At 38.1% G+C, this 16317-nt stretch overlaps 1 protein-coding gene across 3 annotated transcripts in view; it reads left to right on the top strand.

The window, feature by feature from the left end:
• Positions 1 to 2628: 2628 nt before the first annotated feature.
• Positions 2629 to 16317, top strand: part of Mef2 (myocyte enhancer factor 2) — a 237464-nt gene continuing 223775 nt past the window's right edge. For 2 of the 3 annotated variants that reach the window (XM_071590713.1, XM_071590764.1), the window contains exons 1-2: positions 2819 to 2912; positions 3393 to 3473. The gene's annotated coding sequence lies outside the window, so the exon portion shown is untranslated. Of the gene's footprint in view, positions 2690 to 2818; positions 2913 to 3392; positions 3474 to 16317 lie in introns of those variants that run through there. The other variant, XM_071590720.1, reaches the window with a different exon arrangement.

Genomic DNA, 16317 nt, shown 5'->3' on the forward strand with positions numbered 1-16317 from the left:
TGTAATACTCCATTGGTACATGTACCTTAGCTGGTATACAATTATATCGAGTACTGAGTTAATTCTGTTCCACAATTAGGAGGCATATATTTAACTAAAACTTCGACTGAGTATTGAAAATTATGACAACTTGTGACTTGCGATATTACTTGAGATAAATACAATTTCAGTTCACCAGTGAATAACAAATTTTCCAGCAAAATATAAGCACAAAAAACTTGAATGATCTCTGGTACAATTCTAGCAGCAATATTATGCCAAGTATTGAAGTACATCAGGTAATCTTGGCTATCCAGTTTTTCTTCCGCTATGATTCAGTATTTATATCTGTATATTTAAATAGTCTTCAGCAACCAACCGTGAACAACTTGAAATTTTCTCCTCATAACAGTAGTTGCCATATTAAGTGAGAAGTTACGATTTATCATCTTAATAGCTTCATTTAAATGCAAGGATTTTTTTCATAATATCATATTACTTAAATCTAAATGAATAATTACCATCCAGATGCAATCTAAGGATGGATTACCACAGTTACCTGTGGGGAGTTGACTTTAAATGTTTGAGTTAAACATTTCCTTTGCGCTAACTTCTTGTTTGTGTGGTTGGTTTATATATTTACCATGAAAGTCTGATGCCCATGCTGTTGGTTTCCCTTTGAGGTATTTCCCATTCAAACCTCTTTTAATAACTGAAACTAACTTGGATTGATGTGCATCACCAACATTGATAAACTTGAAGTTCCGTGTTTGATGGAACAGCTGTAGGCGTCATATTATATTGGAGATCCAAGTATGTCTTACTAATTCTTTCTTGAGGCTGGTAAATGATTCCCCGTAGACGCACCCTCTTCGATGCCTAACCTTCCATTACCAACTTCCCCATTGCATTAGATGTTCATAATCTGTTAAGGCAGCACTTTCCTATTGGCTTCCAGTAATTTTCTGGCAAGACACTATTCTAAAAAAGTTAATGTTCCTATTTGAAATCCATGCGTTTCCAACAGTAAACAACATAGAATTAAAACCGTAGGAGGCATAAATATATAGAAGTTACAGAAGGCAGGAGTATACCCATGTGTGTGTTTACATGTATAATATCCTTACTCGCACACAAAGAAATTGACTTCAGCATCATTCACCGCAAAGTTTCATTATGAGGCAATAATATTTTGCTAGTTCGTCGATACAAGAAACATATTTGAAGAGTAAAACGCAAGTCCCGTCGTCAATCATAAACAGGATCCAACTGATTCCTAATTAAATTCTACTTGGCGCTTGAAATGCAATAACTTCGAGGCATAAATAGTAATAATAAATGTCTTCGCGCTCATTGATTAAATATGAATGGTCAGAACCAATGAACATAAATTTAATTTGTTCTGTTTATAATTCCTAGTTAATAGAGAAACAGGTGTGAGCCAACTCTTTCCAAATGTGATAAAAGATCATTCGCTTCACTGAATTGATATTTCCTCCACGCGTCCGTGAATACAATGCAATAATGAATTCTGTGGCAAATTAAGTCATTATGAAAACACTAAACGTCTTTCAAATGAAAGAAAACAAAAAAGTTCACGTTAAAATTATGTTCTGCTCGCATGCTTAGAATAATTATCAGAAATAAATGAAAAGCATTTCTTTAGTATATTATCGCTACCATGAAACACACTCGTATATGCAAAAGTCGAATTGTTGTTCGTCATATTTGATGTCGATATACAATAGCTGATGTTCCTTTAACTAGACACAACATTTTAATAATTACTATTACAGAAATAAGTCGCCTACCACATAAGTAAAATCTTAACTTGAAACATTGATTAAACAACATTGATATGAACCGCAGACTTCTTACAGCTTGGCAACAGTGATTTACGCACAAGGTCACAAGCCTGCGACGTCGGCGATGCGAAGGTTGACAATTGCAATGATGTCATTGTGATGACATCATCGGCAACTGTAGAAATTTAACGTATGTCATCGGTGGCATTATCTACAAGATGAAAGACTCAATATTTCTGACTTCACGGCATTCCATTCAATGTGTTTCACACAATACGCTGGAGGAACTACTGAAAATTCAATCTTAACTACATGTGCACCACAACTCTAAAAAAAAATTGATCATTACTACACTGTTCCAACAGCTTCATTTTTCCGCCTGGAATCAATTGAGAAAATTCTATTTCATTGGTATCAAATTGTATGTTCTCCCGAAGGTACATTCATGAACTAAGGCATTTATGAAAAACATGATGCGATCCTCCACTATATGTCTTAAATGAGTAACTTGAGATTAAATGGAATGTTTTCAAATGTGTCAGCTAGGTTTATTCACTATAAATTTTGCAGACAAAAACCCTAATTTTGTTACATTCGAAATTCCAATTTGCGCCGGATTCGGTTTGGCAACTCTGCATTCATCTTCGCAAGCAGGCATTTATAAAGTTTTTTTGCACCATATCACAGATATTAGGCGTAAAATTTGTTTTTATAGCTAATCAATGAAAATAAAAAGCCAATTGTGTATTCATTTAATTTTGTTCCAAGGTGACCAGTTGTAAATTGCTAATATCGATGTAAATTATTAACCGCGCAAGGATGAATGACGTCATCGGAAGTACACTTGTAAAAACTACGGTGTGGTGGACAAGTTGCATAGTTCTGTTTGTGTTTACTTCGAACAGGTAAACATGCCATTATGGGAAGTTATCAAATGCTGAAACCGCATCAAATAAGTTAAGATCACCATTGAACATTTTTAGCTTGTCAGGCATGAGAATGTTTTGCAGACCGCTTCTGACTGCTAGGTCCATCTCATGTCATGGCCTCTAAACGTATCTAAACGAGTTAGGCATGAAGTAGTAATTGCTGAGTTTGGGTTATTACACAAGGACAGCTTGCGATTTGGTAAAATACTTGTTCATTTGTTTGGTCAGAGTTGTATGTACTGTTTTAATATTGATCAATTCATATTTCGAATAATATTTAATGAAAGAAGTCTTTTGTGAAACTGGTATGTTTGTTATTCGACAAAATACTTTCTGTTCATCATTATTCGCAGTTGTCGCACGTGGTAACTTAAAGCTTTGATTTATTGTGTTTTAGTGAATGAGAACTTATACAAAATCTTTATCCGAGTGGATGCCGAGTATGTTTTCATAGTCAAGGACACAACCCATTGACATGCTCTCTGCTTTTCAACGTTTATGAAAGACCACCTGCCTAGTTTAATTTTATGTAATTGTGTTCTTAGCATGGAAGTTAACTTTTATGTGTTGTTTTATTGATGGTAGGTCGATTTTAGCCATAAATATCGGTGTGCCAGAATTTTATTTCTAAGGTATTTACTTGGTAAGTTCAAATCATTTATAGACTTTTTATTTTCAGGTCTTTTTAAGGAGGAAAATTACAAGTTGCGTTTGACAACATGGGAGTAAGGGAACACTGACGTGAAAGTTCTTGAACAAGGTTAGTATTTTGCTTTAGTAAGTCAACGCACACTTCCTTGATTGCCAACTGCCCACAATTTTTGTCTTGGTGGTGTTTTCATGTAGAATAAGAGGTCTCCCTTGTTGTGTTTGCGATGGAAATGGCTCGTCGTTTTCTGGAGTACATTCAGTATGAGCCACTTGATGATTTTGGCGCCCGTATTGTATTTAAGTTTTAGATGAGTTCAGTTGCTTTGCTTCAAGCGTTATGACGAGTATTGAGAGTTCAAGGCCATGGCTTTCAGGGAGGCTGTTAGTATCAAGTAATTCAAAATTGTAATATTATTTTAATATGATTTACGGCTAGAAAATACTCAATATAATTATGTAAACTCAATCATTAAAGAACGTCGTCATAATTCAATCTAGTTAACAGTAACAAGTAGTGTCTTATAAAACTCTACAGAATATTTCCATCAATTCACTGAAATCCACATATTTATTCAAGTTTAATGCCGACCTCTGCATTATGGTGATAAGGGAAGTGATGCGCATGTATACTTGTGTGGAAATCAAGAACAAAATTTTGCGAGCTTCTAACTATGTGCTTGTGAATCTGGATTCGTAGTAGAAAGAAAGGGACCAATTAATGTATGAATTGATAAGTTCGAACAGACGGCTATTTAATCTCCTTGTTGTAAGGGTATGTAGCATGCAAATGAGAAATGCTTCTTAAAAATATTTTTTCCATTACCATTCAAATTTTGCTGATAGCCCTCTCATTGAGTCATGCAGTGCGGACTGTAAGGTCGTATCTTGAATGTAATTGTTAAATTCACTTTCTACCATTAATTGTGTTAATAAATAGGGATTTATGAAATTCGTTGATTAGTTGATGTTTTCCAAGAAATTTCACTTTATTTTTGCTGTGACAGCAAACATTGCATGTTCAAACAAACCTGTTTCCATGAGTTATATTTAATATTTATAACCGTAAATGTTTTGTCTGCATTACTTTTCAATTCAAATATATCTTGTTAGATTGCATCTGTTTATACCTATACTCAGATACTTACATTTCACAAGTATTTTGTCCAAACATTTATTGAGAACATCTAATTACAAAATAATGAGTTGAATATCAAGAGTTTGAATTCCTTAAATCCTGGATAAATTTTAAGCAAGAATTAGATTTAATTTTTCATGAGCAAGTACATAGCTATAATATTACAATGACCAATTCATGTGTAGCGTCCATTCCACTGTAATAACCGAATGTTTTCTCTGTGTAATTAATTTACTATATCTGGAATTTTCTATATTTTGTTGAAGTTTCAGGTCCACGTTGTAATTGTTTTCTTAATATAAAAACACATAAATATTTATATAAATCATAGTTATCAAAGTTTCAAAGATATAAAGGAACTTACCGAGCAAAATTATCAGGCGTACCCTTTTTGTGTATTAATGGCACTAGTTTTTTGCTAAGGATATTTTCAGCATCATCTAATGAAAATATTCAATGTTGCAAATGAATGGCACTTTTTTGCCATTCTAATTATGTTTGATTGGTTTGAAAATGGATTCAACACTCAAATTTTCAATCCACCAATTGCAATTGTATTTAATGCAGTGTGAAAAGCAGTTTTAACTTTAAGGGAATGGGATAAATTCTTATTTTTCCCCTCTTATTTCAATAGCCCCTGTGCTGTGGTAGCCTCACCTTAGCTTGAAAAACGGCTGCAATTTTCGACTTAATATATTTAGTAATTGGTTCACTAGATTTTATCAACATTATTACTATTGTGAATCTTGCATGATAAATTATTTTGTCAGCATTTATTATCTAATCAAAGTTGTTTATGTGTAAAGGAATTACAGTGTGGTGGTTATGCCTGTTGCTTAATATTTTCGTGTATGTTCTTAGCCCTCAGTATAGTGTTGTATTATGAGTGTACTGTCTTCAATTTGTGAGAGTAATATTTTCTATGGAGCTTCTCTGATGAAAGAATACCACATGACTCCACTTCTAGAAAGTCTTTTCAGATGAGAGAGATTCATGTAGAAAAATAAAAATGCAAAATAAAATAAAGTGATTTGTTAAATATATGTATCTGGAAGACATGTCTAAACTTGATTTGCTATTATAAATCTTATCTGTGTTATTGGTACTCACCTCTCACATCCCATCTCAATCATGCTATGGTTAGCAAAAGTTTAAAGGATATTGACTACCGGAGACTTTCAATTTTTATAAATAAGGTCCCATATCACATTTATAACTTTAGCCACTCATTTTTCTGAATCTCACCTTTTGGAGAACACCGTGGAATTTTAAACAATAAATTTTGCCTCAAATGTGTAATATTGAATTGATTCCTGTTTGACATTATTACTCATTTTTCATCTCTACTGTTTCTTTATTTTTCAATCAACTTAATTCATTTACTCTGATAAACCAGTCTTACTTTACATGTCTACACTTAATCGAAGTTTCGGCCAAATTGTAAGAAACTGGGCGAGATTCCGCAACAGTAACTTGTCATCCGCTAAGTTTGCATCAATGCAACAATTTCAGTGTGTGAAAATCATTTGCCTTGACCAGTTTAATCGAGATAAGGGTGGGCAGGGTAGCTGTCGCACCATCGAGAATTGTCAGAGGAACACTGAAAGATGAAAATTCAGAAAAACTCTATTGCCATGAAAACACGCCTGAGAAATCTACATAGTCATCTGGAAGAATTGCCAGGTTAAGCTATACCCCTGGAAGATTTTCAGAATAACGGCAATAGTCGGAGAGGGAAAAACGAGGCTGCGTATGGGTTACTCATGATGTTGAAATTAATGTGGTAGCTGGCAGGAGGGGGAATTGAAAATGAGATGCAACAGAAAGGGAAGTCCAATTAAATTCCTTGGTGTCCTTTTATTCTACGAAATTCTAGGGGTGTTAAAGGAACAAGATTTTAAGACAAAATGCCAAACAAACAAAATCACAATTAATTGTAGTCATGTACATTGAACAACGGTCCACAAGGTTAAAGCCAGTGTGTAAACACAGGCATGTTTTCCTTTTGGCAAATGCACAGAGATGCAGGAGATGCCGTGACAGTAGCTTTAGTAGAGTAATATTTTACTTTGCATAAAATGCATTAATTTTCAAGTTTAAAAATAATTTTCCTTGACCAGGATTCCAGTCAAGGTAAATGTTTTTTTCACTTTGAAATTGAAGCATTCCGATATAGAATGTGGGCTCATGCAGGTATTTTTTCTCTGTCACTGGCATTGAAAACCATTTCGGAAATGGCTTATGCTATTAATTCCCTCATAGTGTGTATTGTTTGGTTTTTGTTTGTACATTCTTTTTATTACCTTGTTGTTAGTGACCTATATGATTGAATTTTATTTTGAGAAAAACTGGTTTTACCATTTTAGAAATAGCAATGAATGTTTTGTTTTTATTAGACGCATTTTTGGAGAACGGTAAGATGAAAGAGAGAAGCGAAAGGAATTAAGAGAGGGTAAAGGAAAAATTTAAGCAATAAGTTCGTAGCATGTTCTAATTATTGAGGATGAGAGGGGTGAGAGTTGAACATTGCCCCAAAACACTGCTCTTAGATTTAAAAGTGATATCTCCCACAGAGTTGCTCCATGCTGAAGGAGAAGTCTAAATCAAATGCTCTCTGAATAGCATCAAAATACCTTCTGAGATTTAAATGATCTGCAAGTTTTTATATTTTTTGGACTATAACTGTCCTGTAGTTTTACTAGGTTTTCTCCTTTAAGTCTACTTCTGTTGATTCCTGTAAGTTTTATTTTGAGGACTAATAACTCTCCAGCCTTCCTTGATGTGTTACTTTTTCAACAGTCCTCTGACCAATTGGTGCAGAAATCAATTTAAAGCCATATTGTGGTCATACTTATGATAAATTGGATGAAAATATTTAATGCCCCTTCCATCTTCAGCATCATATGCATAGGTATCCCAATGCGGCTCCCGGTCAATGAAATGACTAAACTGTTGCAATGAAATGACTAAACTGTTGCAATGAAATGACTAAACTGTTGCATTGTAATGCTTATTAGTGGATGACTCCGTTAAAAGTTACTGTTGTTGTGGTATCACCCCCAGTTTCTTAGAAGTAATCCAGTTGGTTATGAAACATAATTTTTCCTATTCTGTAATGTAATAAATAATGTTCAAACATTGTATGGATTATGAAAACATTGACCATCAGGCTTTTTGAATCAGCTTAAGGGTTGATTAATATGACTGTTTTGGATTGCAAAACAAATGTAGTAGTTCTCAGGGTGTATCTAAGATGATCTACGTTATAAGTGGCAGTTGAAGAAGAAACAGTCAAAACTACCCCTATAATTAGATATTGTCGTAATTTTGGAATTCTAGCTTTTTTGATTGATTGATCCAGCCAAAAAATTGATGTTTAAAATTTTGTTGTCATTTAAACAATTTTTGAAGCTTAAAGACTACTGTGCCAATGTCTTATGAGTAAAAAAATAGGTATAGGGCTGTGTGGACAATAAATTATTAGAATGCTGAAGTATGCTTGCACATTTACGTTATGACATTTTAAGCAGCTGCTTAACTGTCTCACCTGATAAATTAATGTTGAACACTAGGAATGGATTACATATTAAATGCCATGAAATGCAAAAAGCTGCAATAACCTGATATAATAAGGCTACATGCTATTTAAAAATTTGTGCTAGTAAATTTTCAGATTTTTAAATGCTTGAAAAACTGCTTATAGATAACTTAAGTAAGGTCATATAGCTTTGATTATATCTAGGAAAGGTTGAAAAAGTACAACTGGGATTTAATTGTATTTGCAAAATGTTGTACAAATATGGAAGTAAAACATTGATTGATTTTGTTCACAAGCACATTTGTTAGTAAAGCTAACAGGAATAGCCTCCCATATAAAATTCATACATGAGAAGACATGTATGATGGCAGATGATCTATACTACACCTAGCACTTGAATTAATCAATTTTCTACAATTTCTTAAACCTTTTCACTTAGTCATTTTTCTAAGTTTTACTGTGATTTCTAAGGAAGGGAACGTGTTAGCCCTGGGGCTATGGCCTCCATTAGAAAAGGCATTATCAGTGTAAATTTTCATTTTTTTCCCTTTCTTCAATATCTTTTCTTATTTTCGAAGAATTTATGTGAATTCTGAGCGCACATTCTTTGTTTCAGTTGAAAAAGTATATTCCAACCAATATATCTTGTAGTTCAAACCATTGTTACAGGCAGCAATGTATGAAATCTACTGAAATTGAATTAAAATACAATTACGTAGATATTACACAATATTTGGATATCACCTGGTCAACCTGATGATTTTTTACATCGAAACCTTGGTTGTATCCAAATAAATATTATTTGGAATAAAAATAAAATTAGTATTTGTTTCAATTCAATGTAAATGTTCGACAGCTAATCAGAAGGTCAAGGTTTGAATCTTACAGGCCATTTTGTATGATCATGTATGCAATTTTTAATAGTGGCGCCGTGATATTTCCAAACCATGAAAGAAAGTCTTATTGAATTCTTCTGAGTGCAATGAAAATGTACGAGAGCCATTCAATACAAAGTGATAATAGATTTTTTATTCTTAAAATTTATTGTGCAGACATTTTTATGTTGTATTATCATCTTAATTGGTAATGTACGTGTGATGCAATTTCATTGATTTTACTCAAGTAATGGGTCAGTAGTAGGCGTTGAAAACTGACATGTTCAGTCCGCCTACCGCAACGATGGAGCCAACTCGCAAGTGATGCGCTACATTCTAATTTTGCCTTTCCCTGAACAAATTGTTAGACGAAGTCTAGTTGATGATACGGAAGCCTTATTTCGAGTCTGATATTCTTGATAGCGCGGGCAGAATATGATTTTAAATTGGGGAAAAAGTCTATTTCCAAAGAAGATGGACCCTGAGCCTTCAGTTTCTGTTCTTACCGAACTAAACTTAAGCACATTCTGCCACTATGGGAGATCGTCCGATAACTTAAGAAGCACTATCAGAAATATTGAAAATATTTAATTGGGTGCCACTCGCACGTTGGTAAAGAAAGTGCAGATGGCACTTGTTATCCGCGGTAAATTCCGAGACTGCTCTTATCCCAGCAACTGGATGTCCGCGTACAATACTGAGGGCAAACACCAAAAATCTGTAGTAAAATCTCCGACGTAGCCAAAGCCAGAAATACCCGAAGTAGTAGCTTCGGCTGAGAAAGTTATGGTCACGACATTTTTCGGTGTTCAGGGAATCAGCATGCTGTACCAGCACATACAAGTGAAGCATGCTCTGCGGATGTGCTGACAATTCTCCATGGCGAAATCGATCGCAAAAGGCCACATTTATAATAAGCGGATTGGGTGATGCCCCCATGATAATGCACAGCCACATATCGTAAATGTTGTTGCAGAATATATCGCGAACATCAATTTTTAGTGTGTTCTATTATACTTTTCCTGGCTTAACTTTGCGGAAATCCATTATCACTGAAGTAAATTAATAAACGAATCTTTGCACTAAATTGTAATTCATTAAATTCCGCTGAATGTAGTGGAAATATACATTGTTTTTACTTCAGTTGCAGTGTGTTCTTCAACTTCCCTATAGTCCTGACCTAGCCCCTTGTTAATTTTTCGTGCTCCTCTGAGTGAAGAAATATATTTGTGGAAAGCGTTTTTCGTGAGTAGTAGTTGTAGGCGAAGTGATCACGTTAGGAGAAACAAAATATTTATTTGGCAAAGGTTTGAATCTTAGTCGATGATTGTATTATCGTCATTTAGTAGTGTCAATCTGTAGATTACCTAATAATGATATATTTGATTTCTATTTAAGCCATCATAGTAGTAAGAACTGCGAGTTACGCTGGAAAAATAGCGGAAATAATGGGAGCGATAGTTGTAGAGTAATATACTGCGGCGTGGAAGAGATTCAGCGATATGGGTAGTAGTATTAAACAAAAGGTGTGTAGAAGCAGAGAGAAGGAGAATTAGAGAATATTATTATTAGAGGTAAAAGATGAACCGAAGAACTAGCCATTATTCAGGTCTAAATGTCAGAATGTAACTATAGGGAAACATAGACAACTTAGATGATCTACTCGTGGAAATGCGGGTTTCCCTGCAAGGGAACATTTGATAGTGATGGGGGATTGAAGCGGGATGAAGAGTCAAAGGAGATGCGGCAGTGAGGCAGGAGAGTGCGTTTCCGAAAAATAAAATGACGGCGAAGAGAATTCAAAGTTGTGCTGAAGAAATTGTTAAATTGTAAATAACACCTTGTTTAGAGACCAATAAACTTCGAAATGGAATGTGGAAATATTGGGGATTTCTAAGGGATATCATTATGATTTTATTTTGGTCATGCACAGGTTTAGGAAAGGAGTAATGAAAACATACTCTTTCCCGGAAGGGGATTTATATCGACGTTTATAAAGTGTAGTGTCGAATTGGGCAGGATTAAAAATTGAAGAGGGTTGAGGAAAAGAAATCCAGAAGCTTTAAGTATTAACTGACAAGTGGCTCTTGGGATTATTAGTGAAAGGGCACAAAAGAGGGCGAGTGATTGTATGAGGGATGATTAGTTTGGGTTCACAAATGGGAGAGGTATGCTGTATACCTTGGCAATAATGAGGTCACTGATAGAGGTATAAATTATGTCCCGTATGTATGTGTGTCGGTGTCAATTTCCAGATGGCGTCAGACATAGCTAATTTGGTAGAGTTAATGAATGTATTGCAGATGATACGGTAGCCAGGAGTGGTAGGCGTTTATCCGAACTGCACACCTCGGGTTGCAGTGGCGTGGGCAGTGAATGGAGAGCTGAAATGGGCAGTGTTGGACAGGGCGGTAAGATGGGGTTCTGCGGGGATGGAGGTGGGCGATTAACATGGATGGATTTCCATTATCACTCGTGATTTTCTTCTTACACACGAAGAAAATGGTAAAAGAGGTATGGGTAGAGGTAGATGTAGGAATGAAAGCAGATGAGGAATTACAGAAAAATAAGGCCCTTCTGGTGCCTTGTTTGGACTCATTTTGGAAAAATTGGTATTTTTTCGACCATTGGTTCATAAAATCCTCAATTTGCACGGTTAATAGGTAGTCCACGACTCGTAGAATATAAATTTAAGACGCCTCAGATGATCTTATTCACCTCATCAAAGGTTAATTGTACCTCTTCAGTGTGGTGTATCTGATCTGTCTAATGTGAGTTATAATAAATTTGATATTTTATTTGGCAATTAACGTTAAGAAATCCTAAGGGAAGGGATGGGGCCCTTGATTCCAAATTTTGAACTTTTATTCTTTATTAATAACGAAAGTATTAGTGAGGATGATATCCATGACTGTCTTTACTTGCTGTCGAGACTGCCTTGGTGTTAGCACAATGTGATATTAAACGTCAGTTGTTAGATGTTTCTTGGGGTGATGTTAGAGCAAATGTGGGGGAATCTCCAGTCACCTACATAGTGTGTTCCAATCAAAGTAGGAGCCTTTAAGCCCCCTGCATACGGTCGCGTATTACTTTGTGGTACGATGATATATCCCTGCTCTTAGTTTTGGGAGTGACAGTGCTGCTGTTGTGTAAATCCACTTGAAATGATTGCGGGCAACATGTGTGAAGTAGGACCTCTGAACCAAACGCAAGAGAGTTCCATAGTGTTCTTTCGACAATAATAAATCCGAATATAAGCGTTCTCTTAATACATCATGCTTGCTAAACGCAAACTTCTAACTTTCTGCCTGTCCGCAGTCTTCCTCAAGAGAATTTTATTCCTCATTCTACTCCTCTTCAGCACTCAGCCGGCAAAGGTCGTTCAGTGTCTTCTAAGTGTATCCGATGTGTCTAAGGGTCACTCATAATGGCAACGCAACTGTTGTTGGTGGTGTTCAATTGCTGCTGGTGAGTTAATTCCCTAGTTTGAAAATTTGATAGTATTACCAGAGGACCTCGATTGGTCAGGAGTATCTTTAACTAGTAGTTTTTAGGGAAGGCGGCTGACAGCCGAGGTTATTTCCACCATAAGGAATGGAAAGGAAAGGACGAAGGGTGGAGAGAAACCCAACGTCGGCATCAGCCTACTCATAACGAAAGGCGCCAATGGGTCCGCAGCTTAACGTCCCATCCGACGGACGGCGTACTCACTCAAAGTGCCCTCCGCAAATCACCTCAGGTAGGGATCGGAATACCACTGAAACATCTGCCGCCGTCAGGATTCGAACCCGGGCCTTCTGGATGGGTAGCCACCGCACCATCCCGATCGCCTAGAACCTTCATCTTCACTGCTTCTTTGATGTAAGGAGAGGATTGCTGTGACAGTTTGGGCGTCAGTGGTATTATTAAGGATTTACTATTATTTACTAGTATTTTAATCAAAGAACTATACTTTGACTTCGTTAAAAAGACGAAGCAATTATCTCCAAGGGTATATTTGCAACGTTGAACAAGTAAAAGATAAATGTATCAGCCATTATCAAAAAACGAAAACGAAGACGTAGTGTGCTTCACCTCAATTTTTCCTGAATAGCAGAAAATGAACTGCAAACGGCCGCACGTATAATTCTTCCCTCTTAGTGCTGTTACATAATTCTCAAAGTTTTGATATTTACCATGCTATGATATGATCGCCCTGAAATTTCTCTTTTTGCCATTTTACCTCGCGTGCGTATGCAATTAGGTTCGTACTCCAACGCGTGGTATTCTTTTTTGAGGAGAATGAGCTTGTCCGGCATTGACATGCTGATGATGGGTCCGAATGCACCAAGCACAATTAAGACGGGACATGTGTAATGATGGGAAGATGAAACAAGTCCAAAGGGTAACTCTCTCCGTTAACTCCAAAAGTTTTTTATTATCCGGGGGCACTGTTTAGATTGAATATTTAAAATGCAAAATAGCTATACCCATCTCTACCCAAAAACCGATATTGGTACCACTGCCGGAAATGGAAAGGCTCAAACGAGGCATGGGATTTTATCGGCCATGCCGGAGTTCCGGCGTAATCGATTAATAGAATCATAATAATGTTCCTTCCCACTTCCTTGTTGCGATAATCAATCTTGACTTGTTAGGGTAAAGTAGTATTATTCTCCGCGAATCGGTATCTCTTGTCATCTGCGAGTCCGGATATATTCTTTTATCTGCTCGGCCATCGCAACCGTCACCATGCATTGTTTACACATTCAGGAAACAAAAGTTTTAACTCTAATATTCAGTACCAATCTCCTGATTGATGTGCAATCCTATTGCGTAGTGGCTATCGTCTACCATTCGCCTGAGATAATTCAATTGAAAACTCCTTAATCCACGTAAGAATTTCGGGGAAAGACATTCCACAGAAGTTGTAAAGCTTTTCTCTTGTGTCACTTTCGAAAATGGCAAATTAAATGGAATGCCTTTCTCATGACTTAAATGTTGCCTCCACAGAAAAGTGCACGGTAAAAGTTGACGGCTTGTTATTACCAAAGCACTCTATTTATCTAATTTTTTACTTCAATTAAGAAGTTCCTTGGATAAAAATTCTCGATAAACATGGTGGATTATTTCTTCCCTGCGCATAAACTTCAAGAAAGCTCAGCTTCGCTTGACAACTCCTTATAGAAAGCAATGAATTTTGACTCAAGGGTAGATGTTTCGGAACTATTTGGTTCGGAATTTCCTCTATCTATCGACCAAACGCTTGTATATATTACGGTAAACGTTTTTACTGACAGTAAAATTACGAAGAAATTCAGGATAACATTCAACGAGGCCAAGAGAGAAAACCCGCTAATTTTCAATGGTGCATCTCCAGGTTATATTGATTGGAGTTGTTAGACAATAGACCCGTACACCCGTCTTAGTAATCGTCTCCCCACCCTAGGATTCTTCTCGCTCAAAAATAGTATTTGAATTTTTTGACGTTGGAGACAACCAGAGCTTAGAGGCAACTATGATATTTTCCCTTAGAGTTGGATATGCACCAATGTCCAAATCATAGTTTGGCTCCTGTGAATGACGAAGTTCTCTCGTCTCTCCCTAGGGAAGTTGCAATATGCTCTGCGATCGCCGCACGTAATGGGTTGACACCTATCCAGACGATCGGACTTCTTCAGTCGTTCCACACGCGATACCTCGATTGCGTCTCACACGGAAAACATGTTTCCTTGCATCAACCATATTCTTTTTGGACTTCGAAATGTGTTACGTACTCGCGCTACGTTCTGATGATGCTGGTGGAAAATTCTGAGGGAGGGCAAGGTGGGGTCGGAACCGGTAGACGTTTTTGAGTGGATTCTTGGGAGTCGGTCGGCATTGGAGTCAGTACAGGCGGAGGGGCCCTCTTGAGTGATAGGCTTGCATTAACCCGTTACTTCATGGGACGGGTTATGCATTAGGCGAGGGTAGGGCTTTGGGGGAGGGGAGGGCCCGGGAGGACATGGAAGGAGTGGGACGACATAGTGATAGCAAAATCGGTGACGTCGTCGACTGTGGAAGGCAGACGATTTCCTTCGCTGCAGCGTTGCGCCGAGGAGCCCTCCCGAGGCATTTAAGACGTTGGGGAGAGGCAGAGGGGAGCGGCGGGGAAGGCTGGTGCTGCGATCGGGGGAGGGGAAGAAGTCGTGGTTCGAAATGAAGGTGGGGTGCCGTGATAGTGGCCGAGATGCAATCGGGGCCCCACGGAGAGGCCTATGGGGGCGAGAGAGGGTATTCCTCCCCCCATTCTTCCCCCCGTTTCCATCGCCTCTCGGAGACCCCTACCCCCTCGCCTTCCCTCCTCGTGCGGCGTGCGTGCAGGGAGATGAGAAGTAGGCACGCGAGCGGGGAGGGAACTGCCGAGCGAGCTCCTTCTCACCCCTCCCCGCTTCCCCCTCACTCGGAATGGTGGAAAGAACGAGGTCTCAGAAGCATAAGAGGTGGGGTCGATGAAAGGGGTGACTTTTGATGGGTGGAGGAAGTAGGTGCGGAGGGTGCAGGGCGAGGGGAGAGGAGGCGAAAGAGTCAACCCATATTTGAATATCGCGATCCGCCCTCCCCTAACCCCCTTCCGCCGTTGCAGAACCCGCGAGTCGATGCAGCCACGATAGCTCCAGATAGATGGGGCCGGCATTACGTTTGCCCACGACCAGATTAATCACCTCGCAATTGCCCCCCCCCCCTCTGCCCCCCTACCCCCTCCCGTCCGCCTCACTCTCAGTCTCTCCTTACCATCCGTCGCCCCTTCCGTTTTACCTCTTCCTCCATATATCCTCCTGCCGCCCGCCCCTCGCACCACTCCTCACCACCTCAGGGCATGCCATAGCCTTCGCAGATTCCTCCCGGTGTTTCCGGCCGTTGTTAGAGCGGACGGTAGGATTCCCTGACGCTCGGTTGCCTTTTCCTCCTCCTCCCCCCTCTTGGCGGCAGAAAAGAATTTCGGGTTTCGCGCGTCGAATTTTTTTCGACCTGCTCGATAGAGAAAATCTCCATTTGTCTCCAGGAAGACAGTTGAAAACGGATTCCATTTTTTTGCGTAATTCCGTCCGTCTCGTTCTTCGTTCTCGATGCGTCTTTTCCCGCTCTTTTATCTTGTCTCCTCTGTATCTATCTATCTATTCATCCATCTCTGGACAAGTGCCACGAGGGCATTTTTTACGAAACTCGTGATGTAGTAATGGTAGTTATACGAGGAATATAATAAGGATCGCGAACGCGAGGCTATGTTGTTAGGATACTCGTGGTGAATCATTAACAAGCATGCGAAATTAAACGTGATCACTTCTACATTTCTGTTGCTGCATAAATAATCTCAGATAACATTCAAATTGGCCTATAGTCTCCTGATCGTGAAATGCAGTCGTATATCGGACGCCATTCTTTA

This window comes from Hetaerina americana, unplaced genomic scaffold (genome assembly GCF_022747635.1).
Source record: "Hetaerina americana unplaced genomic scaffold, ioHetAmer1.1.p SCAF_1, whole genome shotgun sequence".
In the NCBI taxonomy this organism is placed as follows: Eukaryota; Metazoa; Arthropoda; class Insecta; order Odonata; family Calopterygidae; genus Hetaerina; species Hetaerina americana.